Source organism: Mus musculus, chromosome 9 (assembly GCF_000001635.26).
Source record: "Mus musculus strain C57BL/6J chromosome 9, GRCm38.p6 C57BL/6J".
NCBI lineage: Eukaryota > Metazoa > Chordata > Mammalia > Rodentia > Muridae > Mus > Mus musculus.
Genome location: NC_000075.6, coordinates 63,893,771 through 63,900,108, shown reverse-complemented (window position 1 = coordinate 63,900,108; position 6,338 = coordinate 63,893,771). Strand labels below are relative to the sequence as shown.

At 46.5% G+C, this 6,338-nt stretch overlaps 1 pseudogene; it reads right to left on the bottom strand.

Moving 5' to 3' along the window:
• On the bottom strand, positions 1,152-1,981 carry Gm18541 (predicted gene, 18541; annotated as a pseudogene).

Genomic DNA, 6,338 nt, shown 5'->3' with positions numbered 1-6,338 from the left:
TTTAAATCTTTTTTTTTATTTCTTTCAACAATTTAGCCACAACCAGAGAGGCAGAAAATGCCAGTCACAGTCCATGGCTAACCTGGGACACACCTGTGTGTGACACACCTGTGTGTGAGGATGGACACAGCAGAGCCTTGTGATATGATCGTCTTCCAAGACGTGTTTGGGTGAAAACAGCAACTTAAAGGGGGGAAAAAATGACATGTTCCATTTTGAAAATTTTTGGTCAGAATGCTTAGCAAGTCCCCAAATTAAATTTTTTTCCTGCTTATTAAAATTGCTTTTTATTTCTTTTCATGTGAAAGTTTTGTATTATGTTGTGAATTCATCAAACAGCCATTTGGGATAGTGTGGACCGTATCCCTTATCATTTTACTAGCATAGACAAGTTTATATAAACATTACTTTGAAATCCATAACTACTTGAGCATAATTTTTTTGATTGGTTGGTTGTTTTTTTGTTTTGTTTTGAGACATAGTCTCAAGCAGCCCAGGCTGGCCTCAGATTCACCACAAAGCTGAACTCTTGGGTCTTCCTACCTCTGTCTCCTGAGTACTAGGACTACAAGTGTGTGCCACCACACCTAGGTGTCTATGTTCCCAGTGTTGGTATATCCGGAGACAGTATGATTTAGGACACAAGTTTCTGACCCACAAGCCTGACTCTGAACCCTACCCTACCTCACTGTATAGGGCCTGGCAAAGCAACATAGCAGAACCCCACCTTCCTTACAGAGTTCCTGTACAAAGTTCAGATCAACACACACAAAATTCTTTTGACAAGTATAAGTACTGTAAAATAACATAAGTCAGTAAAGTGAGCCAACAAAATAAACTAGTCAGTTAAGCAAATGAAGATTATACACTGTATTTCTAATCTACTTTGCTAAGACTAATCTTTGGAAAGCCTTAATTCATTTTAAGGGGGAAAGAGTCTGAGCTAAATATTAGTGTTTATACAAACAAGATGCAACCACTAATTTAAAAATAGGAGGGTTCCCCCTAAGAGTATACATTCTTTAATAGAACTTTATCTGAGTAAGAATTCCATACAAATAGAATATATACCTTAACACATGAAAACCAGGAAGAAATATTTTACATAAACCATTTGGGTGATTCAATCAAGCTAACCCTCTCACCAAATACTTGTTTTTATATTTATTACAAATATTGAAGTCAGGCAGGTCTGTATACGCCAGAATCGCACAGCTCCAGCAGTCACAGGAAGCACACCTGACTGCTTCCAATGAGTATGTGATGTAGCGTTGGTTCACAAGCGCTGACGTGAATGGGCTCAATGTCTGCTTTTCAGGGTTTCAACTAACCATTCCATTGCCTCATCAAGGCCAGTGCCTTTGGTTGCTGAAGTTTTAAAGATCTGCCACTTCCGGTCCTTCAGGGCAGGTAACCCAAGAGCATTTGCCATTTCTGAGGGTGTCATGGCCTGTTCCATGTCCTGCTTATTTGCAAACATCACTAAAATGGCTTTTCTCAGCTCTTCTTCCTCCAACATGGCAACTAACTCAGACTTGGAAATGCCAATTCGGTCTCAGTCACAACTGTCAACGACATAGATGACTGCATCTGTTTTTGAATAATAACATCTCCAGTATGGCCTGATACTTGTCTGTCCTCCTAAGTCCCAAATTGGAATTTGAGATTTTTGTATGTCACCGTCTCCACATTAAATCCAATAGTGGGAATAGTAGTAATAACTTCTCCAACCTGTAACCTGTACAAAATTGTTGTTTTTCCAGCACCATCTAATCCCAAAATTAAAATCCTCATTTCTCTGGTTCCAAAGAGACTGGAAAAAATACTTGAGAAAAAGCCACCCATGATGAACCGCCGCCGATCCTCAGAGACAGGTCGGGACTCGGCAGCGAGTCCTAGTTGAGCCTGGGCGCTGCCACCTCCGCTGCTCCCGGACTCCGGTTCTGAAGCGGACTCCTCCAAGCCTGGTCAGCCAGCAACTTCCACGTCGTCCACCCCCAAATTAAATTTTAACATTTAAAATTTTATCTGATTTCAGGTATTGACAACAGTTTTTTGTTTTTTTTTAAGCCGACTTCACTTTATTACATGTTAGAAATCAATTACCTTTATGTTTCAGAACGAGGGATGAGATGAACTAATTACTAAGATCTTAAGTGGTGGGAAATATCATTTAGAGATTCGAGCATTTCTTTGTGGGCCTCATCAAGTATTAGACGGGCTGCCCATGGGGGTCCATTTGTCTCCACCTCCTTAGTGCTGGGATTACAAGCAAGAACCAGCACACACAACTTCATTTATATTCACTTATTTATTCATTTATTCTTCCAGGAAAAGTTAATCCAACATCCCCATATAGTCCTGATATCAAACTCAGGTCCTCATGACTCTAAAGCAAATACTTTATTGCCTGAGCCCATTTTATTTTTTTTAATATGTGTATTTGCATGTGTTTCTGTGTTGGGCATACATGTGAATGCCATTCTGTGCAGGTCCAGAAGACGGTAACAGATTCCTTGGAGCTGAAGTTACAAATGGTTGGTTATGATCTGAGCAATGTAGGTGCTGGGTGGTGGACTCTGGTCCTGGGCACTAGCAGTCTGTGCTCTTAACTGCTGAGCCATCACTCTGGCCCCTCAGAGGGCATTTTACATGAGGAAACGGCCTGAAGAAACTATAGAGATTGTTCCTTACCACACAGCCACACCACAAACTGCCTAGTCTCTGTGAGAGGAGCACCTTCTGCAGGTGGAGCACCTGCTGTGTGCCAGAAACCGGAAGGAGGTCCTCAGGGGCTGCGTTGGAGGGTCTGTTCAGAGGTAGCCAGGAGCGTCAGGGATTTGAGCCATCCCACTCCATTTCAGGGCACGAGTGTCTGCCCCCAAAGGGTTCTCAAACCGGGTAAGAGGGGACAAACATGGGGTGGGGCTGGGGCATGGGAGGGAGTAGTAAGAGCCCCAGCTGAGAGCCTGGTTTCTGTGGCAGAGAGAGAGAAGAAGAAGAAGGAGGAGGAGGAGGAGGAGGAGGAGGAGGGAGAGGGAGAGAGAGAGAGAGAGAGAGGCACTGCCTCTTACAAAGGACCTAAGTTCAGTTCCCAGGACTCACATGGTGGCTCAAGGATCTGATGCCCTCCTCTGACCTCCTCAGGTGCCAGGTACCATGTGATACACAGACTGGCCTACACACACACACACCGGCCTACACACACACACACACACACACACATGCACATACACATGCACACACACACACATGCACACACACACGCCTGTGTGTCACCTTCCTCAGATCACCACACTAGATCCTCAGTGTGCACAGGATGGCACTTAGTAGGTTACACAGCAAACGTTTTCACCGATTAGGAACCTCCTAGGCTGACGCCCTAGGGGGAAGTAGTGGCCACTGCCCCCTACTCCTCCTGCACATTCCTGGGGCCAACGACTCAGACTTTCCACCCCCTGCGAAGTCGCTGCTGCCCGCTAGCCAAATTGTTTTTGCAGACCAGAGTCATAACTGCAGATTCTTCTAACCCTCCAGGGGTGAAACCACGGAAAGTATTTGAAGCATGCTGCCCGGGAATGTGCAGGCTTCCACAGAGGGCTTGGCAGGGCTCAGCGGTTTCTCAGCCCGCTCTGCTCTCTCAGTGGAGACTTCTGCCAGGGCTCTTGTTTCCAGTGAACGTTGGCTCAGTCCTTGCCAGGGTTCCGACCTTTTCTCCTGTAGAGGTGAACCCTATTACAGATCTGAAATCCCACACTCGCTCCTGGAAGCACAGGGTCTTGTCCCCGCTAGGAGCCACTAAGTCCCTGGCCTGGCATTAGCTGCTGCACAGTAAACTGCTCACATGTTCATGGAGGGTCTAGATGTCCTGAATAGAGGGATGTCTAATGAAAGGGGCCCCACAGAGAGCTGGGGAGATAGCTCAGTGAGTAAGGTGTGAGGATGAGGGCCCCCAAGTTCAATCCCCAGCACCCCAAAACAAGCTGGTGCATGCTTCCACCACTGAGGAGTCAAAGACAAATGGATCCTGGGGTTTGCCAGCCGTGTCAATCTAGCCTACTTGTTGAGTCTGGGGTGAGTGAGAGAACCTGTCTCCAAAATGAAACAAACAAAAGACCAGGGTGGCTGGTGACTAAGTGAAGTGATACCCAGGGTTGACCTCTGACCTCCACACACATGTGCACAGCCCCCCTCCCCGCAACACATACACATGCCCCATCCCAGACACACAAGGAGGGGGTCCTGCAGAGTGTTCCCTGTGACGTGTGCTAAGGACCAAGGCACTCTAGTCCCCTTCCCTCTCAGACCCCAACCCCCTCTACCTCCAAGGCTCACTCAGACCCCATCTTTGCCGGTCGACACTGATACTGCCAGTTGAGGTGGGTTTTGTTTTGACTGGGCTAGAGGGGATTTTTGCAGTTGAAGGCATCTTTGAGCTTTAGTAACCAATACTCACAGGAGTTTCACAGCATCCATGATGACATGGAGACAAGGAAAGACCAGGGAGAGTTGTCGGGGCGTTAAAACCTGCTGTGTGGCACACGTCTGTGAATCTGTTTGTCCTTCTGTCTTCGCCGGCAGTACTGACTGGGAAGTCCTATGTAGACCTTGAGGTGGGATGCAGCAGGAGAAGGGAGTGGAAAGCTCTTTCTACTCAGCACCCTGACAGCGTTTGCCCTCCATCTGCCTGTTGACCTGACCATGTAAATCAGCCCAGGGCACCTTGCCTTCTATCTCAGCTCCAGAAGCCATCTGAGATAAGCCGGCAACTGGGAAATGACACAAGTCACAGCCAGTTCTGAAGCCTGAGGCCCATACTCAAGGCCTACCAGGTGGGTCCAACCTTGCAACAGACATGTTAACATGAATTTGTCACCTACAAAGTTCATGCTTAAGAACTGGGCACACTCGTAGCTGGTCTTTGGCTACCTTGTGGGTTCTTCTTTCTTCCACCCTTCTCCACCCCTTTTCTTCCAGCCTTCCAGCCCCATTACACTAGAGAAGAGAGAAAAAAGGATAGAGAGAAAGGAATGAGACCCGTGAAGAAAGTCAGGCGTTGGAAAAGGGGTGACATTATTGATAGACTACTTCCTGCTGATTAGGGGCATCGAGTTTCTTGGGGCAAGTTTGGTCTTTGTCATCAGGATACCTAATTTCCTCTTGAATGTTTCTTCTTTGCATAGGACTACTTTACAAACTGCAACCAACAACAACCAACCAATGTGCCCCCAGGTGGGGTGTGTGTGTGCCCTAGCATTTATATACCCTCCGAAAAGCTCCCAGAATTCCAAACCTCACAATCGCAGGAACTATTTGCAGCTGTCAAAATCACACCCTTGCTAGAGCACGAGGCAGATGATAGTCATCTGCTGTGGACAATCTGAAGCAGCTCATATCCCACACCTGAGATTAAAATAAAAATATATTCTTATAGTGTTTGTTTGTTTTTTTTTAAACCAAAACTTTAAAAAGGTCATTACACATACTCACAAAAAGTTTGCCCCAAAACTTCACACAATATTTTAAATTTGTGATTTTGTGTTGGGCTGAATTCATAGCCATCCTGGAATTATGGTGATCCACAGGCTAAGGGCTGCATATGCCTGGAGGCACGCAGAGTCTGTCATGGGCTGCCTCCATCTAGACAGCATCCTGTCACTGTCCCTTCACGTGGCAGAGGGGGAAGGGTCTGTCAGTAAACCTTTCAAAAGTGACAATGATTTCATACATGGGGCCCCACCCTTGGGAGCTGATCTCATTCAAAGGCCCTGCTTCCTGACTCTGTTGCCTTCGTGGGGTGGGGGTGGGGAATCTGGGCAGAGAGACTTGGAATATGCAGACAGTCTGTTCCCATGCTTTCTTCTTAGTATTTTCTGCAGTAGCTCATGAGACCTCACTGCTTCCCCGAGCTAACTGCAGACTCTTCAAAACAATGGCCCATTTTAGGCCAGTTTCCATGTGGCATGTGTGTGTACGTGTGTGTGTGTGTGTGTGTGTGTGTGTGTGCGTGTGTGTGTGTGTGTGTGTGTGTGTGTCTGTGCCTATGCCTGAATGTGAATTTATGGGTACATGTCCACATGTGAGTGTGTAAAGGCCAAAGGTCAACCTCAGCTGTCATTCCTCCCATACTATCTCCACTGTTTTTTTGAGACAGGGTCTCTCATTGGCTTGGTGTTCTCTAGCTAGGCTAGGCTGGCTGGCAGTAAGCCCCAGGCACCCTCTTCTCCTGGGTCTGCCTCCTTGGCACAAGGATTACAGGTGCATGCCACCGTGTCTTGACTTAATTTTTTTTTTTTTTTAGTTATTTCTTTATGTATTTTACATAGGTTCTAGAAGGG